At 51.3% G+C, this 10,900-nt stretch overlaps 1 pseudogene; it reads right to left on the reverse strand.

The window, feature by feature from the left end:
- Nucleotides 1-1,371: 1,371 nt before the first annotated feature.
- LOC103071372 (nucleolar protein 56-like) lies at nt 1,372-9,488 on the reverse strand (annotated as a pseudogene).
- Between the last annotated feature and the right edge of the window lie 1,412 nt (nt 9,489-10,900).

Here is a 10,900-nt window from a genome sequence, read left to right on the forward strand (position 1 = left end):
TTGAATCAGACCCTCCCAAATATGAGTGTCATGTGCCTACATGGGAAGCCCAGGGGTGCAGGAGATGGGGGGGGCTAGATTTCACCAAGTCCTCTCATGCTCCCTGCACCAACCCAGCTCCCACTTGATTCCCAGACCAACCGCGTTTGCCACACTTTGGTCAGAAGTTGTTAAATTATCGGATCCATAGCGCAGTCTGTCTGCCTCTGTCTCGGGGTCTCCAAGGAGGTAATAAAACAAGCAGAAGAGGTCTGTTCTGATCTCTCTGAATAAGTCATTTTGTGTTGGGAGGGTTGAGAGAGGAGACAAAGCTCGCGGTCCAAGAGCATGTTTGTACCATGCAACAGTCGCCACGGGAAGCCGGTCCGTTTGCCTGGCCCCCACCTGTCCTGCCGGCCTCCATCCAGCGTTTCTCCACATGGAGACTCCGGGCTGGTGCACTGCCCCCGACGTGCGGGTAGAAGGAAACCGCCAACAGGCAGACCGCAGCCAGGGTGACGCCCCAGCGATGGGTTAGTGGCCAGGGTCATAACGGGGTTTTGACCTTGCAAAGCTGGTTGTATTTACATGGACTCTTTCTGGGTTAAGCGGTTTATCTACGGAGAAGAAAGGATGTACCTGATGCTTCTGATCTTGTCAATTCCACGGAAATCCAAGGTGCGGGAGGGTCAGAGGCACCTGTCACATCCCACAGGGACCTCCAAAGTACAGGCCACGGGACCAATGGCTGGAGGAGGGGCCACAGGTCCAGGCCCCGGTGGCAGCGGGGCGGACACACAAGGCATAGGCTGTGGGGCACTCAGACCGGGCTGGGGTGCGGGTTCCAGGCGCCTTCCTCCCCAGGCAGGACCCTCACCTCACCGCGAGCCTGGCGGCAGGGCTGGCGAGGGTCTGTGGCTCAGAGCAGACACATTTTACTCCCTGGGACAGGCCAGCCGTGGGTCCCGGAGGAGCCCTGAAGAGACCCCTTTCCCATTAAAATTCATTTTTCTTGGAAAACATCAACATCCCCCAGAGAGGGAAATCAACTGGTCACATGCAAGGCTGGACGTAAGTGTTGATCAGAGACTCTGAGCCACGCCTGGAGACCTCCAGAAAGAGAAGTTTTGCTTGGGCGGAACAGGGAGAGCATGGGGCAGGGCAGGGAAGCCCCCAGCAGGGCCTGGCCTCAAGGAGGCGGGGCTGGGGAGTAGCACGGGCTCCCGGGGCTGCGGGGTGGTGCAGGCGCAGGTGGCGGCAGAGGGCTGTCCAGCCGAGAAGCCCGGACGGCCTCCACCCCGGCCCTCCCATCGCCGACCCTGGGAACAGCGGACCCCTGAGCATTCTGGGACCTTCCCGCAGATGAAGGACAGGAGACGGTGCTCCGAAGGGCTATCGGGGCAAAGAGGTGAGGCTGAATCGACTTTTCTAGGGGCCAGAGGCAGAGGTCAGGAGTCCGAGGGGCGCGCACGAGGCTACAGCGTGAAGCTTCGTGGGGACCAGGGACCGGAGCAGCCCCAGTGCAGCCACGCCAGCCATAGTGCCTGTGCCTGCAGGACACGACCGGCAGCCGAGCCACGTCAGCCTTCGGTCGAGCGCCCCAAGTTCCTGCGCCCTGAGCCCCTACCCACGCGCTCTCTCTCGTCCTGAGGTCGGAACAGCTCTGAGCAAACACGGCAGTAGCCTCTCTCCTCCCCCGCCCAGCAAGGAGGCCTCTGCCGTCCTGCTCTGACCCCAAGGAGGACACGGCTGTCCAGCACAGGGTTTTCTCGGCTCAGCAAAAGGCCCAGAGAGGCGGCCGCGCACAGCACCCCCTCAAAGGGACTTTTCTGGCAAACCTTCAAGTCAGGCCACTGGGTCCCCTAGGCAGAGGCGTCCTGTCCGAGGGTACAAGCAGGAGAAAAACGGCCGAGCCCGGCGGCAGGCCTGGGGGCAGCTGAGGGGTGCGCCGGGTGTGCTTCTCTGACCTGGAAGGCTGGGTGTCACACCCCACACGGCGTGCGCCCAGCGCTGCGCTCGGAAACAACTCCCCTTCCTGCACCGACTTCAGACACATCCCAGTTTGGGGACGGCTTTCTGCGAATTCACAGGAAGGAGCATCTGACTGGCTTCATTTCCTCCCAGGAATGACATGCATCCTACTGGACACGGCCTGGAAATGGTCAGGGATTGGTGGACTTCTGCCGCAATGCCCTTCGCTTGTAACAGCAAGACTTTTGTTGCTAATCAAATCAGACGTGTGAAGAAAGGACTCGTCTCGTGCTAAACCGACAGCGACCCTTAGAAACACGCACGGTGTTTTTAATGTATCTCCTAAGAGAGATTAGAATTATTGAGGGTTTGGGTTATAAGCGTTATTTCTAACTGCAACATTCTCCAAGAAGTCAAATGTGTGTTGATCTTGCACAAACCCTGACTGGAAATGGAGCTTGTAGAAAATAGGGTGGTGGTGTTTGATAAAAGGACGAAGGGAAGGAAAGGAAACTTTCCAATACCCTCCCTCCGGGTTCTGGTGGGAACCGCTGTGAAGAATGCTAGGAACCAGGCATGGCCCACCTGGCCGGGAAGTTAGGGCTGAACGGACCAGGGTGGTCCCCTTTCCCTGCCCACTCTGTCCTGCTGCCAGGCACACGACCTCCCAGAGATATTTTAGAAAATGATTCTCAAGCCCCCAAAAGCATGAGACTCTCCCAAGAAAGCCTATTAAATATGGTCCAGGCTCTCCACGAGGAGGAAGTGCCCAGGAGTCCATGTGGTGGGCAGAGACCCTGTTCTTGGTCATCACCAGGTGTAGGAAATCCAGCTCTGGGAGAGAAGCGTCTGGGTAAGGAGTCCCCTCCTCAGCCCAAGCATCCCTCACGTGGCAGGAGGCTACTGTGAAGACAGGCCACAGAAGAGGAAGAGCCAGACGGGGCTCCAGGCGGGCGGCCACCCGTGCCTGGTGAGATGGCCGACCCACCGGACACGCATCCTGCTGGCGGCATCGGCGGGGCGGGGCGGGCTTCTACAGGGCCTGTGGGACATCTGTGCGCCCACCACGGTGACCACAACAGACGATAAGACCCTCCAGTGGAGAAGATGCCAGCTCTTCTCACAAGGCCCGTGGTTCAGCCGCAAGATCTTTGCCGTGACCTCAACACACTCACATTTTTATCTATAAATTTGATGGTGAGTCATCATTTCCAGTTTACGGAACTGAATCCAATGCATTTCCCTTTTTGTTGGAAGGAGATGTGTGTGATTCAAGGCTGCAGTTTTGACTCACTTGTGAATGAGTTAAAACACTGAACTTTCCTAGAGGTGCCATGACTTATTCTTAAATAAACTTCGAGATGATTGTAGATTCAGATGCAGCCATGTGAACTAATACAGAGAGATCCCACGTGCCCTCAGTGCAGTTCCCACCATGGAAGCATCTTGAGAAACTAAGAATCATGACCAGGACACTGATTTTGGAAATGTCAGGTTAGGGAACACCCTCTCTCCATGAGGATCCCTCCTGTTGCCTTTTAAACCCAACCTTTATCCCCTCCTTAGCCCCTGGCAACCACAAATCTGCTCTCCATTTCTGTAATTTTGTCATTTCAAGAATGTTATAGAAATGAAATCGTATAGTATGTGACCTTTTGGAATCACCTTTTTTCACTCAGCATAATTCTGGAGATCCATCCAAGTTGTGTGTGTAGGGTTCACGTTCATTCGTGTTTACTGCTGTGTACGTAGCACTCACAGTGTGGTCACATTATCCACTCACCCACTGAAGGACACCTGGGCCGTTTCCAGTTTGGGGTTATTACGGATAAGGCTGCCATAAACATTCATGTGCAGACTGTTGTGTGAACATAAGTCTTCATTTCTCCGATACAAATGCCTAGAAGTACAATTGCTGGATCGTACACAGTTGAATGTTTAGTCACTTAAAAAACTGCAAACTGCTTTCCAGAGGGGCTGCACCATCTGACACTCCTGCCACCAGCATGTGAGGGATCTGGTTTGTCTGCATCCTTGCCAGCATTTGGTGTTGCTGCTAATTTTGATTTTAGCCATTCCGATAGGTGGTATCTCATTGTGGTTTTATTTTTTTAATGAGGTATAGTTGATTTACGATGTTGTGTTAATCTCTGCTGTACAGCAAAGTGACTCAGTTATACATACATATATATATATATGTATATATACATTCTTTTTTTTTTTTTTTTTTTTTTCCTTGCGTTATGCGGGCCTCTCACTGTTGTGGCCTCTCCCATTTGCGGAGCACAGGCTCCGGACGCGCAGGCTCAGTGGCCATGGCTCACGGGCCCAGCCGCTCCGCGGCATGTGGGATCTTCCCGAAACGGGGCACGAACCCGCGTCTCCTGCATCGGCAGGCGGACTCTCAAGCACTGCGCCACCAGGGAAGCCCTACATTCTTTTTTTATATTCTTTTTCATCATAGTTTATCCAAAGATATTGAATATAGTTCCCTGTGCTATATAGTAGGACTTTTCTGTTTATGCATTCTACATATAAGAGTTTGCATCTGCTAATCCCTAACTCCCAATCCATCCCTCCCCCACCCACTTCCCTCTTGGCAACCACAAGTCTGTTTTCTATGTCTGTGAGTCTGTTTCTGTTTTGTAGATAGGTTCATTTGTGTCATATTTTAGGTTCCACACATAAGTGATATCATATGGTATTTGTCTTTCTCTTTCTGACTTACTTCACTTAATATGATAATCTCTAGTTGCATCCATGTTGCTGCAAATGGCATTATTTCATTCTTTTTGATGGCTGAGTAGTATTCCATTATATACATGTACCCCATCTTCTTTATCCATTCATCTGTTGATGGACATTTAGGTTGTTTCCATGTCTTGGCTATTGTGAATAGTGCTGCTATGAACATAGAGGTGCAGGTATCTTTTTGAATTATAGTTTTGTCCGGATATATGCCCAGGAGTGGGATTGCTGGATCATATGGTAGTTCTGTTTTCAGTTTTCTGAGGAACCTCCGTACTGTTCTCCATAGTGGCTACACTAATCTACATTCCCACCAACAGTGTAAGAGGGTTCCTTCTTTCTGCACACCCTCTCCAGCATTTGTTATTTGTAGACTTTTTAATGATGGCCATTCTGACCCGTGTGAGGTGGTATCTCATTGTAGTTTTGATCTGCATTTCTCTAATAATTAGCGATGTTGAGCATCTTTTCATGTGCCTATTGGCCATCTGTATGTCTTCTTTGGAGGAATGTCTATTCAGGTCTTTTGCCCATGTTTTGTTGTTGTTGTTTTTATTTTTATTGGGCTGTAGGGGATGGGTTGGGAAATATCCCTGCAAGTTGTGCCCCACTAGGGAAGTGTCCATCTCATCTTCCTGGAGGAGCTTCCGGAGCTTTTTCTTTTTCCTGGAGCTGCTCTTCTTGCTGGCAGCAGCCTCCTCGGATTCACTGCTGAGAGGCCCCTCCTTGGAAGAGAATTTCCTCTTTTTCTTGGGGACCCTCTTGTTTCCTGACTCTTCAGGGTCCCTCTCTGGTTCCTCTTTGGGGAAAGATTTCTTCCTCTTGGTAAGACTTCCACTGCCAGCTGTCTCTTCAGGATCACTACTAACCAGCTCCTCCTTGGAAAAAGATTTCATTTTGGGGGTTTGGAGGAGACAGATGGGTCTTCCATTCCAGTCTCCTAAGGAGCCTCCTGGGGCTTTTGCTTTTGCTTCCTTTTGGGTCTTTCACTTGTCCCCTCACACTCCTCCGGGGTCCTACTGCTGTTCTCTGAGGACGCCAGGGCGATCGCAGCCACAGCCCTTTGTTTTCCTTCCTCAAGCCTTTCTCCTGTTTCTCCAGCTTCCTAGTAACCTCGGCAGCCGCTTCCTCTGCCTGAACCACTGCCTCCTTCGTGACATCCAGACTCTTCCGTGGACTCTCTCCAGCCGCACAGAAGGACAGCCGCTCCTCAGCTTGTCCTCGAAGCTTCTCCCCAGATACACTGGTGGGTACCTCAGAGAAGCAAATCAATTCGTGAGGCAATACTGCATTTGTTTGCCAGGTATGGGGAGATGCGTTTTGCCCATTTTTCGATTGGGTTGTTTGGTTTTTTGCTATTGAGTTGTATGTGCTGTTTGTATATTCTGGAAGTTAAGCCCTTGTCGGTCGTGTCATTCGCAAACATTTTCTCCCAAATTCCATAGGTTGTCTTTTCCTTTGGCTTATGGTTTCCCTTTCTGTGCAAAAGTTTGTAAGTTTGATCAGGCTCCATTTGCTTATTTCTACTGCCTTGGGAGATTGACCTAAGAAAACATTGGTACAGTTTACGTCTTACGGTGGTTTTCACTGGCATTTCCCTAACCACTACTGGTGACGTCTTTTCATGTTCTCATCCGCCATCTGTACATCCTCCTCAGTAAGACGTCTGTTGCTAGGCTGTTCTCGGCTGTTCTGCTGCTGGCCCTTTGGCCAGAGAGGGCAGGCTTTTCTTGGGGCTCTTTCTGTCTGTGCCTGTTGGTATGTCTGACTTGGCTCCTTCAACTCCCAGTGCCGGAATGTACGAGGCCAAGAGCTCTCCGCGCTGTATCTTCCTGGGTCTCGAGGTCCCTAGCCGGATGCCTCCTTCACGCCCCCTTTCAGAGTCTCCTTATGTTTGTTTTAGACCCAATGTCCAGAGTTTTTCTTGTCTTGACAGGAGGAACAGGAGAAGCATGTCTGCTCTGTCTTCCTGGAGGCAGAAGGCCCGCCACAACTTTGTGAGCAAAGAAGGAAATCTTGGACTTGTATTTACGACTATTTCAGTTATAATTTAAATCACAAGCACGATTTGAAATTTTCCAGCTCAAGTCTCAGGATCGAAGACAGACATGATATTAAATGATTGTAGAAACCACCCACCCGTTTGAGGAAAGGGTCATCACCCCCGCACTTGAGTGAACGGCTCTTGGGGGAAAACACGTGCTGTATAAGGCGCTTTAATTTGGTCCAGGGAGGAAGGCTTACCTGGCATTAACCCCTGGATGTCCCTCCTGAGACACAAGAACTGACAGCAGCTGTGACTTTATAAAGTGAACTACTGAGCGCTGTAAATGCCTTCCAGGTGGCAGCGCAAGAGTTTTGAAAACAACAGAACCAGGTTTATACACAGCTTTGCTTCTACCAAATCCATCACCTGCCCAATCACGTTTAAAAATGGAGACGTGTGGGCTTCCCTGGTGGCGCAGTGGTTAAGAATCCGCCTGCCAGTGCAGGGGACACAGGTTTGAGCCCTGGTCCGGGAGGATCCCACATGCTGCGGAGTGACTAAGCCCGTGCGCCAAAACTACTGAGCCTGTGCTCTAGAGCCCACGAGCCACAACTACTGAGCCAGTGTGCCGCAACTACTGAGCTTGTGCTCTAGAGCCCGCGAGCCACAACTACTGAGCCTGCGAGCCTAGAGCCCATGCTCCGCAACAAGAGAAGACACCGCGATGAGAAGCCCGCGCACCGCAACAAAGAGTAGCCCCTGTTCACCACAACTAGAGAAAGCCCGTGTGCAGCAATGAGGACCCAACACAGCCAAAAATAATAAATAAATAAAATAAATTTTAAAAATAAAATAAAATTTTAAAAATAAAATAAAAATGGAGACGTGTAACCACCAGATTTCCAGGAAAGACTCTCAGGATCACCAGCCAATACCTGGTTCTTCAGATGAGGAAACTGGGGTTCAGAGGGAGCACATCCCCCAAGGAGCGCCTGGTCCAGGCCTGCTCTCCCCACAACACACGGCACAGCGTGGCCTGGTAGATTCCCCTCAAGGCTTGTGATCCTGAGGCAGCGGAGACAGACCCCAGAAGGGTGACCTCAAGAGTGAGCCACAATAGCCGAGGCTGAAAGCTGCTCCGTTTCTGACTCAGAAAAGCTGAAAGGAAAGCCTCAAAAGCAACAAACTCTTCCCAGGTGGCTCACCTGTGCCCCAGAACAATGCTCAGATATTTAAAGGAATACAAAGAATTCAGCCCCAACAATATAAAACCACAATGTCTGGCATTCAATCAAAAACCAGGCATGCCAAGAAGTAGGGAAATAGGACCTAATGAGGGGGGGGAAAAAAACAACTAATAGAAAGAAATGCAGACATGAGGCAGACGTGAGAATTAGTAAGGCCAGGATGTTAAAACAGCCACAGTATTGATAAAACCACAAGCTCCAGAAGGTAGAGGAAACGGCAGCAGGTTAAGAAGAGACACGGAATAAATTCTGAAGGATCCAAATCAATAACACGGAGGTGAAAACACCGTGTCTGTGACGAGACACACACTGGATGGTGTTAACATTAGAATGTTATACATCCCAGAAGAAAGGGTTCGTGAACGTGAAAGAGAGCAATGAAAGCTGTCTAAACTAGAACAGTGACGGAAAGCTACTGTCATCGATTTAAAAACACGTCAACAACCTCTTCTTTAGTAGAATCTTTACGTTATTCCTCTTGTTTTTGGAATTCTACCAACCACACAGAGTAAGGTTATATACTGCCCCCAATGGGACACCTTTTTTTGATTGAAGGACTTTCATTGATCACCCTATCACATCTTTACAGCACAAGAAAACGCATATAAATGGAAATTTCGCTTTTTTACTGTGACCTTCAGCACTGAGGTTATAAAAACTTATCTTTCAGGTTGAGTAATCATTGCAATTATTATGGCTGTATAACCGGTTCAAATAGCACAATTACAAATTCTGATAAATTATTACGTGTAAGAAGTAAAATTGTATTAGAAACGCATCTCTGAATAAGCTGGAAGAGGCTGGTGGTCTCAGTACTTTAGTTAAAGCTTTCCTTTCTCCCTGTGTTTGGTGCCCAAGAGCTGTCCACCTGGGGAGGGGAGGGTCTGCCTGGCTTTGTTGAGCCGGTGGGGGGCGGGGGGAGATGAAGAGGGAGCTGCGGGCAGCCCACACTCCCCCTCGGAAAGCCCTCTAAGTGCGCACAGTGGGTGCACATCTTGCTGCTTGAAGACCACTGTCCCCACCACTGCACAACCAAACCAACGGGCCTTTGTGCATCCCAGGTGCTGCATAAAAGGCCCAGGATCCAGGCGCTCGGGGCCCGCCTGGTGCCTCACGTTCTCACACTGCCCCGGGGGCTGATCCTGGACAGTCCCAGAAAGGGTCCCAGGAGTTTCTGAAAGCCCAGGACGGGCTGCACACGAGGGGAAGGCCAGGTCCCCGCAAGGGGTGTCAGGGCTGCAAGGAAGCAAAGGAGGTTCTCAGGAAGCCTCTGCAGAATCCCTCCTGGCACCGGGAGTGCACACGACAGATGGGAGAACTGGCCTTGGAGAGGGCAGGGGCACACTGGTGAATGATGTCCACTCCTGGAGGGCCTGGTGGGCCTGGGGGGGTAGCCGGCGAGACAGAAGGCACCCCGGAGCCTCTCGCTGCACCTCGCGGCCTGAACCTCGCATTTCCCCCCCAGTCCAGCTCACCCGGAAACCCAGGCTGGGGGACGTCACCTCCCACTGGCACAGTGCCATCTGGTTCTCACCGCACTGGCTCACTGCATTCATTGCCTCCAATACAGAAAGGGTTTAAATGAAACACTTTAATTTTTTCCATCTTTGTACTCACGTACAGCTTCTTTGGCTCTGAAACCTGCCAGCCACTGAACCGAGACGCAGGGTTCAAAGTGTGGTATCTGGGGTGTGTTTCCGCAAGCGTGTTAATGCCTGGGCCCAGTTGAGAAGAGTGGCTGGGTCTGGGGTTGCCGCTCAGCTCGGGACCCCCCAGGAAGTCTTGGCTGCGGTTGGGACCCAGCCTCTGAGCCTGCGTCCCGGCTTGAGACCAGGACTGGAATGACCCAGACAGGGCAGAGCCTCACTCATAGACACAGCCCTGGGGACTGCTGACATACAGGGTCGTTTCTGCTCACAGGCGTGGCCGAGATGAATGGAAAACAGCTAATCTAAATAAGTGATAGATAGATAGATGGATAGATAGATGATAGATGATAGATAGATAGATGATAGATAGATAGATGGATGGATAGATAGATGAGAGATGGATAGATTGAGTGAGCAGACAGACAGACAGAATGATGGACCAAAGCAGCCTCCTTTGTCCTCCTTCCTGAAGACACTCTTCCTACATCTCCTGAAGTTCAACCAAGGTCTGGCTGAGGGTCTATCTGTTCTAAAAGAAATGTCTTTTTACTGACGAATCAACATCAGGCATGCTGTTTCGCGCACGACCGGGGTACGGCCTGCCGTGTATCTGCCTGAGAGACACGTGGTCCCCCTGCCTGGAAGGGAAGGGTCTCATCACCACTGAGATGCCTTCACAAGCTAGCGGCCAGCTCCCAGGGCTGTGAGTCGCACAGAAGGCCTTTCTGACCCACGTGCCCTGCCCCAGCTGGTCCTATGCTGTGTGGAAGGGCAGGGTCAAGGGCCACTGAGGCAGCTGGAGATGGAGGCAGACCTGGAGGATGCACACTCTACCAGGACTGGACCTTCTGAGGGTCTGAATAAAGATGGGAGGTGTCAGTGGGACAAGAACAGACTGTGGTCAAAGGGGCAGAGCTGGGCGGGGCCAACACGGGTACCGTCACCCGTGTGACGAAGGGACACCACGATGGCCGGGGGAGGATGGCCCTTCTGCTGCCTGGGCGCCCACAGCGGGTCTACGCAGCCCCTACCTCACACTGCAGACAACATATCACTTTCCCACGGGCTGCAGAAATAAACACGAGAGGGGAAACAGTCATCCTCTAGAGGAAAACCTAGTGGGGCTTCATGACCTTGGAAATGCACAGATTTCTTATCAGGACACAAACAGCACTGCCCATAAAGGAAAACTGGGTAGCTGGGACTGTACCAAGGACAAAGGAGAGTGAAATGGCAAACCACAGGCTCAGAGAAGACGTCTAAACACCCGCTCACCGAGGACTGTCCAGAGCACGGGAAGAACTCTGACAAACCAACTA

The sequence above is a fragment of the Lipotes vexillifer genome, unplaced genomic scaffold (genome assembly GCF_000442215.2).
Source record: "Lipotes vexillifer unplaced genomic scaffold, Lipotes_vexillifer_v1.1 scaffold1117, whole genome shotgun sequence".
Classification (NCBI taxonomy): Eukaryota; Metazoa; Chordata; class Mammalia; order Artiodactyla; family Lipotidae; genus Lipotes; species Lipotes vexillifer.